This window comes from Osmerus mordax, chromosome 11, assembly GCF_038355195.1.
Source record: "Osmerus mordax isolate fOsmMor3 chromosome 11, fOsmMor3.pri, whole genome shotgun sequence".
Lineage (NCBI taxonomy): Eukaryota > Metazoa > Chordata > Actinopteri > Osmeriformes > Osmeridae > Osmerus > Osmerus mordax.
The window spans coordinates 5,316,111-5,332,396 of NC_090060.1; the positions used below are offsets into that span (position 1 = coordinate 5,316,111).

Below are 16,286 nucleotides of genomic sequence, written 5' to 3' on the forward strand. Positions count from 1 at the left end.
CAAATCTCGTCTCTCAAAGTACTATCCAATTTTAGAACCAGAACATTTTCCTTTCAAGCAATTACATACCTCTTGGCAAGAGCTCACAATTAAACAAATTATTATATTTTGATACCCGTAATTATACGCATTCGCATGAGGTCCCCTTTTAAGTCCAACGTGCTTTTTATTACACGCATTTCTCCCGTGATGAGATTATGCATAGCGCAGGTTTGGATTGAGTTAGGGTACATTTAATCGAATAAAATGAGAATAACTCTGTAATGGAAGCATGCTGGAAGCAGCACTGCACAGCTCAGGACTTTCTCTTTGAGCTCGGTTTATGTTTAGCAAATTTCAGAAAATGAGAATGTTATGAGGGGGGAGCGTAGACGGAGTAGGCTAACCACCCTTCAATCTTCCTATATGTAGAGCATATGGCACATGACGTGGGCATTTGAAGTTGCATATCAACGACTGCAGTGTTAATCAATTTAGTTTGGTAATGAAGAGAGTATTATGGTCAATATATAAATCTATTTTGAAACAAGGTCAGGACCTTGCAGGAAGCGTCTGATAAATGAATACATTATCTTTGTTCTATCTCACATTCTGTGTTTAACAACTTACACAGACCTCATTAGTAGGCTATGTGGTTATTGTTCATATACTTTTGGACACTGGCTTTAACTATTGACCCATGAGCATATAGGCCTACTGTAATGCCTTTGAGATGTTAATGCTATGTATGGACTGCCCTCTTGAGGTGGGAGAAGTGCTAGTGCAGTTGATTAACAGGCTATCCCGTCCGTCGAAGTTCATAGGCCTCTTTCCTGAAATGTAGACTAATTCACCCAACTCCAGCAATGGCAGTTAAACCCTAACCCATTTAACGTACATTTACATTTACATTTATTCATTTAGCAGACGCTTTTATCCAAAGCGACTTCCAAGAGAGAGCTTTACAAAGTGCATAGGTCACTGATCATAACAACAAGATAGCCAAAAAACATCGCGAGTAGCCAAAATATGAAGCACACATTGTGAACAACCAAAGTAAGTGCCAAAGGGAAGAACCATAAGAGCATGTAGTTAAACAAGTTACAATTAAACAACATGAACAGCTATAAGTGCAAGTGTACCTGTGGAAAAAAGCAAGCAACAGTAATAAAACAATATATCACAGCGAGAACAAAAATTTAAATCAGTTACCACTAACCACAAGAGCAACAAGTCTCTAAGCAAGAGTCATTGTGATCCTTGAGGAAACTAACATCGGGTCAAGCGAGCCGTTCCTAAGTACCGTTGTACTCCCGGAACAAGTGCGTCTTGAGCCTTTTCTTGAAGGTGGAGAGACAGTCAGTGTCTCTGATGGAGGTGGGGAGTTGATTCCACCACTGGGGGGCCAGACAGGAGAAGAGCTTGTGTTGGGACCGGGTGGTCTTGAGCGGTGGGACCACCAGGCGGTTGTCTGAAGAAGACCTTAGGTGACGGGTGGGGGTGTAAGGCTGCAGGAGAGACTTGATGTAGACGGGTGCAGTCCCGTTCACTGCTATTATAGGCTATTATGTTTATTTTTATTGTTTTTTTTCTCCTGTAATGATTTTCATTCTGTAATGAAAATCTCATTTTGGTCCCAGACAAACATTTTATTTGAGTTTCAGTGTTTTCAAATCAAAATCTCAAACAGAACATTTCAAAGTATAATTTGCAATATGCCTACGACCTAATAGTATCTCACCAACGACCCATTAAAGTTAAAGTCCAATAGCCCTACTCCCTACTTTGGCCGATAGGCTTAAATGGCGCGTCCACACTTTTCTTGGAAGATGAAAGTTCCCCCTATTCATATGCAAAGATGACGTAAAAATGATATCATTCGGAAATGAACTTTAGCACACTTAAAAATCTGTACTCCAAGGCTTTTGCCCTTGTTGTCACCAGAGGGCGGCAGTGATCATCATTCAGTTAGTGTCGCCTACCATTAAATGTCGCCGTGAAGCAAAAGGCAAATTCAATGACATATTTATGGATTTGTGTTTTTATTTGACAATTCGTCAGCTGCTGATCCGAACCAAGGTGATCCTTAAGTGGGGCTAGGTCTATCATGGGATAAACAACATCATTAAGAATAGAACTTGGAGCATGTAGCCTAATTCTGCCCTTGGCAATACTCTCATGAGAACCTTTATCTTGTTAGCATGTGATCCTTTCTGGGCCTCTTTTTTCGTTTATATTTGTCTTTCTTTTTTTTCCCTTCTTTTTCTGTACATAGGCTACATAATGTTTTTCAAGACATCTCAATATTATTCCCGCCCCTGGGCATTGAGCTAGGCACCGCTCGGCACGACCTCCGTATCAAAGAATGAGACATTCCAGATGGATTCAACTCGGCCAACATGCTCGCATTAGAGATGATTTTTTTTAGATAATTCATCAGTCAGAACTTTCTATTTCCGGGTGAACTCACGGCCCCGAAGTTTTTGAGCCGGTTGTAGGCTGTAGATGAGGGAGAGCGTTGCCGGTTAGAGCACTGTTGCTAGAGCAGATACACAGGGAGGGGGATAGGAGGCGGACGGAAAAAAATAAGAGCAGCTAAGTAGTGCGTGTCCGTGGTGTGCACCTTCTGAAAAACAGGAAGCGACGCCTATCTGCCCACCTGCGCTCGGCATTGTCCTGCGTGGAAGACACGGGGCTTGCGGACTCTGAAGCGTAACTCAGATTTGAAACAAAACTCTTCAGTGTTCTGGATCTCTTCGAGCTGGAAACCCAGACTATTTTCCCGAACGTATGTTCACTATTCTACAATTGAAAACAGAAGAGTACCCCAAGGTAAATCCGTGGCTTTCTCCCCTTCCTCTATACCATTAATGAGTGCGTCGATCGAGTTGGACTTGGTGTCATACGCTTCATTGAAAGGCAAATTCACCGGTCGTTTGAAGTGTTTAAGCTACGTTCTTGCACTTGTGGTCGTTGATGTACCTCGAGTGAGTATTTGGTTGCTCGTTTTTGAATACGAATATAGAGGAACGGCAACCTTTTAACGGTGCAATGACATTCTTGCCAAATTATGTTCTTCCATGTGTTATGTCGGGATTTAGGGACCGTCACTTAGCGTAGCCAAATTGGTTGTTATGGACACTTCGCGCTCTACGCACCTTTTCCTGTCTTGTGTTCCAAACATTGTCTTGTTATGCTGTTTCAACATGCAAAAGCACAGACACACCACGTTATCGCATGAGAATTATGAAGCATATTCAAACTCAGCCGTTGTGATATGTCAATGTATGCAGCTTGCGATCCCGTTATTATTATGAAGCATATACGAACCCATTCGTTATGTTTTGTCGGTTCATACACCTTGCAAACCAACTTAACCCTTGTTGTCCTCTGGTAGTTAATTGTAGCGCCCCTAAACTGCCTTTGGCCAGATATTATGAAGCTCAAACACTTTTCAACACTTACTTAACTTTTTGGCTCTGCCGGCGTTCTACGTTTCTATCTTTTAATAATGAGATCCGAATTGTCATTGGGATATAATAGTTTAGGCTTGCTAGAAAAACGTGGGATGACACTTTCTTGGATTATGACGTTTTATTTACAGTGGCCTTATTCAATTTTAGAATAGGTTTCATGCTAATAGGCTACTGTAAATACGATGCGTGTTGGAGCATGTCTGGCATTCTCTTTTCCTCCCCCTCTTCCTCGCGGATTTCTCCAGTCTTCAACAAGGCGGAGAGGGATTTGAGTTCTCAGTAATGTGTTTTTGTCCACCTGCTATTCACATTCATATGGAAAGGATTGTTCTTATCTTGTTGATCAACATGTTTGCACACACAGACTTGACTGCTGTCAAGGCCACTGTTTGTTTTGAATTGCCTTACAGAGAAACTGAATTCAAACATATCTGAGGTTGATAGTGACAGACAGTCTATGAATATGCTGGTGATTGTTTTTGTGAATCATCATTGGGCTGGGACTCAAGCACCATGTGACAGTAGGTCTGGCCAGTAGGACGGGGGAGGTGATGATGTCACAGGTCAGGGGACCAGCAGGGATAGAAACTGTGTGTGAGTGTGTGTGTGTGTGATGTAAGTGTTGACCATGTAAAGCCCCTACCCCCTGAGCACCAACACACGAGGTCTGGGGAGATGTGGTGGTGGTGATTGGAGCCATGAATAGGGCAATTCTCTAAGTCATGTAAGAGCTCTCTGTGCTACTGAGCACACATTTGAGTATACATATATATATATATATATATATATATAATGTAAATATACAATATACATATGTCTTGGTCACTAACACACACCAAACATGGGACGCACACAACATGGATAGATGTACTTAAATATATTGATCTCTCATGCTTTGAGAACACCCCCTCTATAAACTCCCCTACGGGCAAGCGTGATTATCATTCAGCGCTATCGTCATTTTCTTTGGAAGGTCAAAATTGACGTGTGACAAGACTACCGCTCCCCACAGCGTGGGTGCACACGCGCACTCCCTGTTCAGCAAATGGCATTTAGGTCAAGATCTTCAAATGGACATCCTCGAGCAGTTCCCACCTTTCCTCAGGGTTTGAGTGCATGTGGATTTGGCCAATGGCATGCGTGAACTGTTTGTGATCAAGCACAAGCTGTGGGCTGGCTGCCCTTGTGTAGGGTGGGTCTCCTCCTGGCCTCCTCTGTGCTGCGAGGAGGACTGATAAGGCAGTGTGACGTCATTCTCTCGGTCTCGACACAGGCCTTTACACAACTCTGGGTTTGCTTTCCAAACTGACCTCTCCCAGGAAATGTCTCTTCATGGATCAGAAAGACCTGCGTCCCATTGAGAGGGCTTTGTCCCAGTGTTCCGATATCACTTCCTGTTTCAGTGTGGTCCCGTTGGTGCACCCCCGTGAGCAGGACAATACAGGATACATGTTCCAGTAGGCCCTGCATACGAGGAGCCTAAAGGGGAAGGATGGGAAAGGAAAGGAATTGAAGGATAACATTTAAAGCTAAAAAAGAACTAGCGGAGAGAAATGTGTGTGGGTAAATGTTCAGTCCAGCTGGATTTTTGATTGGCAGCCCTCCACCAGCATCAAGACACCTGCTTCTTGTGTGTCTGTCTTTGTCTCTGTGCTGTCTGCCTCCTGCTCTCTCTGTGACAGGCTGCTCTCTGCTGAGTCTCTTAGACCGAGTTGGATGTATGATTGACAGCTCCATTTAAGAGAGATGGAATAGGAGTAGCTTTGTGAGTCACTGGCTCTGTGTGTGTGTGCGTCAAGTGCGTTTTTAATTGAAGCACGCACATACAGGTGCCCTCACAGATATAGAAATGCATTCACATGCAGACACACATACAGATTGTAGTCACACACATGAACGCCCACTAAAACGCACAAACAGACTTACACAAACTGTCACACACTTCCTGCTGTCACAGCTCTAAAGTAATCAGGCCTCACTGCCGGTGATGGCTTGTGTAACATCCTCTCTGAGACTCAAATCTGAAGGCAAGCAGAGGGAGGGAGGCATGTGGTACTGTCTGTGTGTATCTGTCTGCTGTGTGTGTCTGCGTGGGTAGGGGGAGGTGTGTGTGTGTGTGCTCCTGTGTGTTTGTCAGGTAGGTCACTGGTTGCTCTGTGAAATAGCCCCATTCGGACCTGAATTTTTATTCAGATTTTGGGCAGTCCTATACATCCACTCACGCTATTGCACACACATTTAATCAAAATCCATCTATGAAAAACACATTCAATTCAAAATACACACACAGTATCCCAAGATTGGAGTGTTTAGGACGAGCTAGGCTAGCAGAAACTGGAGAGAGAGGAGCGCTACGTGGAATTCTCCTCTCCTTCCTGTACAACAAGCTGTGACCTGCCAAGGAATGCAGGGAAGAGTGGAGTAGATGAGGAACGAGGGAAAGGAAAAGAGAAAGGCAGAAGGCCGAGGAGGAGAGGCGCGGTGAGCGGTCAGGTAGAAGGAGACAAGCGCACGGGAGGACTGCGGCAGGGGAGGCTAGCGGGAGATGGAGGGGAAAGGGAGGTAGGGAGGAGGCCGGGAGAGATAGAGGTGTTTGAGTTTGGGGAGAGTTTGAAATGGTGAAGAGGCAGTGAAAGGAGGGCTGATCGTGGTGGATGGAGGGAAGCCATGCCTCCGCTCAGGTGAAGCCATGCCTCCGCTCAGGTGAAGCCATGCCTCAGGTGAAGCCATGCCTCAGGTGAAGCCATGCCTCCGCTCAGGTGAAGCCATGCCTCAGGTGAAGCCATGCCTCAGGTGAAGCCATGCCTCAGGTGAAGCCATGCCTCAGGTGAAGCCATGCCTCAGGTGAAGCCATGCCTCCGCTCAGGTGAAGCCATGCCTCCGCTCAGGTGAAGCCATGCCTCAGGTGAAGCCATGCCTCCGCTCAGGTGAAGCCATGCCTCCGCTCAGGTGAAGCCATGCCTCAGGTGAAGCCATGCCTCAGGTGAAGCCATGCTTCCGCTCAGGTGAAGCCATGCCTCCGCTCAGGTGAAGCCATGCCTCAGGTGAAGCCATGCCTCCGCTCAGGTGAAGCCATGCCTCAGGTGAAGCCATGCTTCCGCTCAGGTGAAGCCATGCCTCAGGTGAAGCCATGCCTCAGGTGAAGCCATGCCTCCGCTCAGGTGAAGCCATGCCTCAGGTGAAGCCATGCCTCAGGTGAAGCCATGCCTCAGGTGAAGCCATGCCTCCGCTCAGGTGAAGCCATGCCTCAGGTGAAGCCATGCCTCCGCTCAGGTGAAGCCATGCCTCAGGTGAAGCCATGCCTCCGCTCAGGTGAAGCCATGCCTCCGCTCAGGTGAAGCCATGCCTCCGCTCAGGTGAAGCCATGCCTCAGGTGAAGCCATGCCTCCGCTCAGGTGAAGCCATGCCTCAGGTGAAGCCATGCCTCCGCTCAGGTGAAGCCATGCCTCAGGTGAAGCCATGCCTCAGGTGAAGCCATGCCTCAGGTGAAGCCATGCCTCAGGTGAAGCCATGCCTCAGGTGAAGCCATGCCTCCGCTCAGGTGAAGGTGCAGAGAGGCGAAGGAGACGGAAGGAAGGAGCGGGGGCTGTGTTCTCTAGTCGTAGCCTGCAGCGTTGGAACTGACCCACGCTGAAACCTGAGAAACAATTCCTGCTCCTCACCATGGCAACGCTGCCCTCAGACGGAATCTCCCCGTCCGTCTCTGCTTCAGACACATCGCACACACACACACACACTTTTACACGTGGAAACGTGTCGCTGGTCAGTGTCCTCCTTCACTTTTCATCCCCGAATCACAAACCCTAACTTTTTACTTTGAGTACGTACCGTACTGCAGCTGCCCAATCACAGTATGCACTGGTGCATGCAGTATGCATACAAATGAGACATGGTACTTAGCCATATGACCTTGCCTTGAACTGGTTAATGTTCTCTACATGGTTCCTAGAAAAGCATGCTTGTTCGTATTCGTAATATTCTGGGGGTATTGTATCGCAACATACTAAAAGATTTTCAGGCATACTACAAAGAATGGTAGTACAGGTATTGGGATGCAGTTTGGGGTTCAAACTAGGGTCTTGAGTGGAAACTCACACGACAACTGCCATTCACATCTCTATAGCCAGCTACTCAACATGTTGTGCCTTCATAGCCCACGTAAAAGCGTGTGTGTGTGAACTAGCGATAGTGTCACCACTTACGTCCTTATCCTGCCCACATAGCTCCACTCTGCTGTTTATTTTTAAACAACATGCACCCACAGATGCCTGCACCCACAGATGCCTGCACACATCTTATGAGGACTTCAGATGCACAACAGTAGGTGTCCTGATCACCCCATATGGAATAGGAGAATAGAAGCATGTTACTTCATCAGCCCTACTGTCTGCCTGTAACCTGACACCTGCACTGCGAAAACAAATGTTCTTTTGACAAACCTCAATTGGGAAAAGGATTAGAATATATCGTATTTTAATACTAGAAACAGAAAACCAAGTGCTTAATGCGTTATGGATCCAGGCACAGTGACGAGCTTTGAACCCCGTGAACTTGCTCCTATCCAGGCCAGCTGAAGGAGCGGGGCCCCGTTACATAAGGACGTCCAGGCCTGGTCTGGTCCGCAATCTCTCCGTTTCCTCTTCAAGCTGGGACTTTGTCTACCTTCACATGATCTCCCCATACTGTGTCTGTGGACACATGCTCAATGCCTACATTTTCTCTTCCTGAATTTGTGCGTGTTGCCCTGGGCAGAGACGGACCTTTGTTCAGTCAGGCAGGCAGGAGGTAACTGATTTACAGCATCCTAGGGAACTCTTGAGAACTCTACACACACACACACACACATAGCCCTCCCTTTCACAACGGGCCCTATAAATAGGGAGAGAGCTGAGGAAAGGCCACAGGCTGTCTCACACACTCCAGGGGATCAACTCCCACATACACTTTCGCACACGGTGCAACACACACGCTATCGCACACTCTCTTCAACATACAAACACACAAAATGGGATACGTAGCCCACTTGCAATCATAGAGTGCTTTGATAAAGCATGCACCCAATGACCTTGTTGTGTTGGTAGTTTCAGCGTGAGTGTGTGTTGTGTACTACCTTGGGCGAAGCATGTGGGGGGGGGGGTTCATGTGTCACTTCGTGTGTGGGTTTGTGTGTGGCAAGCATCCCGGTGTGGGTGTGTGTGTTGTGTTTGTGACAGATAGACAGTGACCTTTTGTTTACGAGTCAGCCATGATGACGTTGGGCGTTCTGTAATACCCCCTTGAGGGCCCTGTTGTTGGTCAGTCCATAATGTTTGTGTTTGCCTGCATTCCTGTGCTGTGTGAGCATGCTCCCCCAGGCTAGACCTATCAGTGTGTGTGTGTGTGAGAGCCTTCCTCAGCGACAACCTAACTCGCTCACGTTGAGCAAGCACAGCCGCATACGTTCACAAACTTTACCCTGTGGATATCCGAAAATCGACAGTCGTTTCGTCCCTCTTGTTTTGGAATGGCCTACTTCCTTTATCCCCTTCCTTCGCGATAACCGTGCCAAATGTGATTTGAAAGGTGGAAGTGATGTCATCAAAGGCTCTACGATGCGCCTCTGGCCTGCAGAGGATATGAAAGGAGATGAGTTCATGAAAATACTACAGTCTTCGACCCAGAAAGCTCTCCTCGTTGAAGGCCACAGTACCTATTGTTTCAACTGTGCGTTAACGCTCCACCATCATGTTATTGACTTGAGAGAGAGAGAGGTGCGGCTAACCCAGGTACAAAAAAACAAAACATGGCCTTTTGTCAAGATGAGGTCATTATTCCTCAGGAGGCCCGTTTACAATACAGCCCCAGGGTCCTAAAACCCACCTTCCATTGTCGTTGATGCCTCCAGCCAGGAGCAGTTAGTTGCCCCACTGGGGCAGTAAGTGTTGTGAGGAGGAGGGGGCGGGTAATTGATTCTCCGGGCATGCGTTTAGGGGAGACTGTCAACAACTCTTTGAGAGAGTGCGAATGGCCTTTGGATAGCGTTGACGGTGAGGCTGTTTAGCGGCGTTCAGGATACAGCCATCTTATCAGCAGCTCTTGGGCTGATGATGCGGTCCTTGGTGATTTGAGAATCCTTCATTCCTCGCATTCCACAATAAGAGGATGGGTGGAGGAGTGGAAGGGGTGTGTGTGTTTGGACTAAATGTGTGTGATGGGAGACTGAAAACGGGGGTTTTGTGTGTGCCGGGAGAGGGAGGTTGAGAAGGAGTTGGGTGTGGGTTGGGAGAGAGGTTGAAAAGGGAGAAGGAGCGAGGCATGGAAGGCCCGAGCCAGACTCTGGGGTGTTTGTACAGTGAAAAGGGTGGGACGGTTTGGGAGGATGCCAAAGCTGGTAGATTTCAGAGGGTGATTCTGCAGGTATGTGTGTTTGCATGTTGATTGTACTTGCACTCTCCATACTAGGTGGAGTGTGTGTGTGTGTGTGTGTGTGTGTGTTGAGGGATGGGGTGGGGTGGGGGGGGTTGTCAGTGTCTGCGTAAGCTTGTACGCTCCCAGCTCTCATAGCCTGCGTCACTAGCCACTACATTGTGCATTGTGTATGTCCGGCTAGCATTGTTCGGCTAGCTAGCCCCAAAAGCCTGCAAGCGTTGCCTTCAATGAAGAGGCCTATGTTTTTTTTAGCCTGTGGATCACTCTCTACAAACAAGGGAGCTTTTCTGTGGCACTAGGCAGCTTAGACGTCCCTGGAATTCCAGTAATATCGCTCTCCCTCTCTTTCCTCGTATGTGGAGCTGTGCTCTGTTGCTCAGAAAGATCAATACCGCCAGACATGATGTGGGAATGTCCACAGTCAAGGGGCTTCAGTGTCACTTAGCGTTAGCTTAGCAACACACAATTAGCATAGCTATTGGCTAGGTAGTCAAAGGAACTTTTGACCAGTACGCTAACAGGGAAAAATCCCTAGATGTGCGTGCGTGCGTGCACATGTTTAGGGAGGGGAAATGTAACGAGATGCGCGCACTCGCACACACGTATTCGGATGCCGGTTGGTCATGTGATAGCCTCTTCTGTGATAAGCACAGCTGCAATGAATCCATCCAGTCAGTCAAACATTGACTCTCCAGACTAAAGATCTTATCATGATGTTCAACAGCCAGACAGTTCCTGGAACGAGCATGAATGGGTGGCACTCATTGTCGTTTGTGTGTGTGTGTGTTTCTGTCTGGGTCTGTCATTTGTCATGTGGTGATGACTGTTTGGGGAACAGATATTAGTGTGTGATGCTGGTGTCTTTTCAGAGGCTGTTTGAAATCTTCTCTTTATACTTCAGACTTAAAATACACACTATCGATAATCAATAGGGTTAAATTGATACTGATCAGTGAGTTTTTATGGAGTAATGGTTTTCAAGAATCCCCATACTTTCTTAGACCAAGAAGTATGCAAGTAGCAGTACCATTGAAGAAGCAGGTAAGTTGTTTAATGAAACATCCCACTGCAAGGAATTCTGGGATGAAGGCAGATGTGTCGTGTCACAGTTGTCTGGACTGGAGAGATGATCTGTCATGTCTGGTGGAAACATAAGTATTTAGTTTGAAACCTAGTAGACGACCTTCTACTCACCCACAAAATGCCTATTATATAATTTGGAGTATAGCTGTGTTAATGTAACTCACACACACACACACATTGTTTTTCTTTGGCCATAAGGTCACGCCCTTGTAAACAAGATCAGGAACATCTCGACCATCGGGGAAAACGCAGGAAGTCTGTAGCACTCAGTCTTGGAACTTGAGGCTTTAGGGCTGCATCTCAACAGGTCTTCCTTGATTATTGAAGCCTCCTTAACATCCCTGTTTTCTATCTCCAATGAGTGCAGATGTGAAAACAATGAGTGCGTACGGTAAACGGTACCGAAGCTTGTCGGACGCGCAACAGTAGCCCCAAAGAGCTTTGTCTGGTTTAAGTGGCCTAAAAAGTGGCTTGGGCTTGTAGATAAGTGGACGAGGCTCGAGTTCCATGCCATCTGTTGCTGAGAACTCACAACATCCATTAGCAGATATTTGCTGAACTTGATGTAGAAACGGGAATCACCGTTAGAAGGCCGTTCTGTGTGATCTACTCCAAATGATCGCACCGTACAAAACATCATCTCTACCCCTTTTATTTCTCATGCATTCCTTTTGAATGTACTTTATGGCTTTTGGAACACGAGCGAGCAGTGGTATTTGGTCCAATACCCTCAGATGTCTGTTTAATGTGATACGGTTTTATGTAATTGGAATTTCTATTCTATTCTGGGATAAGTGTTTTTGTGCTGGATGTTGATGCGTTGCTTTGAGGGATATTCTCTAGGCTCAGCAATGTTTTCAAATGTGACATGGTACTGGACTGAACGCAAGCAGGAGAGAGACAGGGAGGGATGGAGGCCGGGCTGAAAGAGGGAGCAAGTGAGGTGTTGATGAGAGAGGAAGACAAGAGAGATGGAGGACTGGATAGGGAGGGGGAGAGCCACTGTTAAGTACTGAATGCACTCTGATGCACTTAGTCACACACATACAGAGCACAAGTCCCCCAGTCGATCTCTCTCTTTCTACTCAGACACTTCCACACCTCCTTCACTCACTCCCTCTTATACCTCTCTCTCTCACACACACACACACACACACACACACACACACACACACACACACCCTGACAGCCTCCTCCTCTGTCCACAGATGCAGTGTCCCTTCAGCACCCCAGACTCTCCCAGCATGCATCAGAGCCACGGGAAATAAAAGACTCCAGGAGAGAACAAGTAAGGTGTGTGTGTGTCTGTGTGTGTGTGTGTGCTGGAATCTGGTAGGGTAGTGTCCTGACAGGTGGGGAATGTTGGAATCCTGCATGGTGTCTCCAGGGAAGGCAGGACTATGCTCCTGCTCTTCTCCTGGGCCCAGTCCCAGCTGTCTGTGCCCCAACCTCACACTGCTCTGTAGATCCAGCTTGGCTGGTCTGGCTTAGATCCAGCTTGGCTGGTCTGGCTTAGATCCAGCTTGGCTGGTCTGGCTTAGATCCAGCTTGGCTGGTCTGGCTTAGATCCAGCTTGGCTGGTCTGGCTTAGATCCAGCTTGGCTGGTCTGGCTTAGATCCAGCTTGGCTGGTCTGGCTTAGATCCAGCTTGGCTGGTCTGGCTTAGACCCAGTCTGGCCTGGCTTAGACCCAGTCTGGCCTGGCTTAGACCCAGTCTGGCCTGGCTTAGACCCAGTCTGGCCTGGCTTAGACCCAGTCTGGTAACAACACTGGACTTGATTGCCTTTAACAACCTTACTACCCTCAGTTTATAGGCTGGTCTATGATTCGTTTATAGCAGGAGAGAGAAAGTGTATGTGTGTGTACACAATGTACATAGGGGTGCTTGTTGTGCCCACAGACAGGATGTTCCACACACACTGTTTCACTCAGAGAAATGTACTGTACCTCTGGAAGGGTTTGTATCTACACTGTGTGTCTCCAGTGTGTCTGTAGCCAGGTGCAAATGCATAAGAGTCTTGGCAGCTGTTCACTCCACCCCCCCCCCCCCCCCCCCCCCACACACACACACACCAACACGCACAAACACACGCGCACACACATTCCAGCTGCAACCAGGTACCCACGGCATGAAATCTGTCACTTTGTAGCATAGCAGCCTTCTAGCCTTTTGTCACTCAATACCGTCTGCCAATAAAGCTCCAGCCAGCTACTCCCCCCGACACCCCCCCCCCCCCCCTTCGGCCCCTACTGTCATTTGGATTCATGTGGAAAACTAGCCTGATCCAGTTATCTTCACTTAGGCCCTGTCTCTTTGATCAGGAGGCTCGTTCCAACTCATTCGGCATCAGTGCGGAGCGCTGAATCTTTATGACGTTCCAAGCGGCTTACCCAATACCTTCCCTTTTCAGCCCAGCGTAAAAACCAATGTGCAACGGTACCGCCAGCGCCACTCGAACGCAGTCTCAGCATCGCAGCAGCCGAACGTAGCTTTGCTGAAACATGGGGGGGTGGGGGGGGGGGGGTGTTGTGGAGAGTTAGGGTTTTTGTTTTTGTACTTTTTTTATTTTATTTTTATGAAACTGGTTGGCAGATTGGCGTGCCAGGCAACCTTCTTACGCACACAATCCTAGGAAACCCTGCCCCGATGGCCTATTCTTATTACTCTGTGTAATGCCCCAATGCTCTCTGGGAGACAGCCTCAACATTGTAGTGGATGGGAGGCTAGCCTGAACTGTAGGGACTAGCAGTCTTCAGTTGACTCTATATAGTCCGAGTGTGGAGATGGGTGCCTGACACATTAAATGGAATAATAGTGAGGCTACACATTCAGCAATGTCACCAATGAGATATGGCTGAAGGAACATATTGAATGGTTAAACTGTATATAGGGTGCCGATATTGCTGGTATTATTAGAGGATTTTCTTTGAGTTCTTTCATGCAAAAATATTTTCGACCACTTCCTGTGATGTGGTGCACCTGGTTCACTGAAGGAAAAGGGATACGGGAGGGAGAGAGGGAGGGAGGGAGAGAGGGAGAGAGGGAGAGAAGGAGAGAGGGAGAGAGGGAGAGATAGGAGAGAGGGAGAGAGGGAGAGATGAGGGTGGGCGGGGGAGAGAGAGAGAAACGGAAGAACAGACAGATATGGATGAGTATCACTTACTAGAACACAGTATCCCTGGCAATCAATGTTCCTGGGCATCATGAGGCCTTAGTGGGAGGAGAAGACTGGAGCCAAACCATCTCCCCATTACTGCAGGAGTGAGTGTCTCTTATCGCTGTGTGTGTGTGTGTGTGTGTGTGTGCACGTTCCTCTGAGTTTACAATGTGTGTGTGCGTTGTACGTGTGTTTGCGAGTGTGTCTCGTCGTGCCACACACGCTGCAGCTTGATGTTATTTTTATCCGGTGGTTCCGGTTGCTGTCTGCTGCGCTCGGCCCACCGTCCTCCTCCTCTCCTCTTCCTCTTCTTCCTCTTCCTCCTCTCCTCTCCTCCTCTCTCCGTAGCAGTGAGGGGGACTGATATGTGAGGAGGGGTAACTGGTGCAGTATGCCTCAGCGCAGGTGGTGACCAGAGGAAGATGCACTGAAGAAACAGGAGAGGAGCGAAGGGAAGTGGAGTTCAACAAGGGGTTAATATGTCAAACATCACAATGTCAGAAGCAGCATGATGTACACACACACACACACACACACTTCTGTATTGGCTGAGAAACTGTTTCTCTGTGGACTAATATAGCCACAATTGACTTCCTTCCTTCGTATATAGAACTTGAGTATTAGTATTAGACTTAGTATTGCTAGTTATGTACCCTTAGTATAGTTAGTCCTCATATTACAATTTTAGATGTTTGCACCTTCCTGCCAGAGCAAATTCCTTGTCTGTGCAAACTTTCATGGCGAATATAACCCATTCTAAAACCCATACTTCTGAGTGAGAACTTACATTTCCAAGCAGAAAATCAATCTGTACATCTCATTCTGGAAACGTTATCGGCGTTGGGGAAAACCTGCGAGGGTCTGGGAATGGACTGTGTTGGGTAAAAGGTTGTGACAGAGTGGCGAGAACAAGCCTCTTGACATCCGATAGTTGAGGAACCCCTCTCTGACATCAGAAGACTCGTCGCCTCTCACCCGCCGTCACAGTTTCCACGTTTACTCATCACAACCAACTTCCTCAATGTACTTAGTTCTTTTCACAAAGAGTGTGTGTGTGTGTGTGTGTGCGCGCGTGTGTGTGTGAGACTGAACAAAGACGTCTCCTTGCCGCAAGAGAGATGCTGCTGAGGCAGCAGGAGAGGACCAGACCTAGCAGCCCGTGGCTGCACACTGAAAGAGCTGTTAGCGCCATCACTAGGGAGAAAGGGGAGGGCTGTTCAACTCCAGACACCCAGAAGTCGCTTATCTCCGATTTGGGAAAGGAATCAACGCGGGTGGGGTTGGGGTAGAGAAGAGTAGGCCGTGGAAATGATACCCTTGGTTTGTTTTGACACTTAATCTTTTCTTTTATTCATGGGATCTGGTTAGACTTGACTGCTTTGCATTTGTGGTTTTTCCTTCGAAAGTGTGTGTGCGTGTGTGTGCGCGTGTGCGTGTGTGTGTGTAGGGGGTAGGTTGCTTTGAATAACGATGAGGAAAAGATAAGAAAATGTGAGCTTCTGTAGAACCAGTCGTTCTATGGTAATATCCTTCCTTAAAAATAAATACAAAAGGGAGTTCCCAGCAACTTTGTTGAACCACTCTACCACCTGTTCCCTCATCGGCACTGTGCAGACCAAACACTGTGTGTGTGTGTGTGTACTGGTTGACCCCTGGGGCTGTGCGTGGGGGTGCACCGTACAGCATGTGAAAGTCTTGGAAAGGTCCATGTCCACCAACTAGACCACAGACGTGTGCGTGTTTGAGCGCATGTGACCTAAACTTGTTTAACCTCTGTCCCCCCAGGCCCCAGTGTTTGGCCTCTGTGCTGCACTGAGCTCCCTCTGCCAAGCTGTTGTCTCTGAGCTGGGGATGGGGGGGGGATTAGGGGCAGGGAGTGCAACTGGGATGATGGGGGGTGGGGGGGGCGTACGGGTGATACAAGGGTAGTGTTTGTGCTGGGCACGGGACTGTCCTCACTGACACCAGCGAGAAGACACACACACACACACACAGCCGCCGAGCTGGGCTGGGACAGAGGTCTATTGTGGAGGCCCAGCCCAGCCAGCACACTCATGCATTGTAGCTTTGCCTTCTCTCTCTCTACCTCTCTACCTCTCTCTCTCTCTCTCTCTCTCTCTCTCTACCTCTCTCTCTCTCTCTACCTCTCTCTGTGTACCTCTCTCTCTCTCTCTCTCTACCT

General features: G+C 47.9%; 1 protein-coding gene across 4 annotated transcripts in view; it reads left to right on the plus strand.

The window, feature by feature from the left end:
- Window positions 1-2,502: 2,502 nt before the first annotated feature.
- pik3cb (phosphatidylinositol-4,5-bisphosphate 3-kinase, catalytic subunit beta) overlaps window positions 2,503-16,286 on the plus strand; it is a 42,500-nt gene continuing 28,716 nt past the window's right edge. For all 4 annotated transcript variants that reach the window (XM_067246038.1, XM_067246041.1, XM_067246039.1 and 1 more), the window contains exons 1-2: window positions 2,503-2,811; window positions 12,155-12,234. The gene's annotated coding sequence lies outside the window, so the exon portion shown is untranslated. The remainder of the gene's footprint in view (window positions 2,812-12,154; window positions 12,235-16,286) is intronic.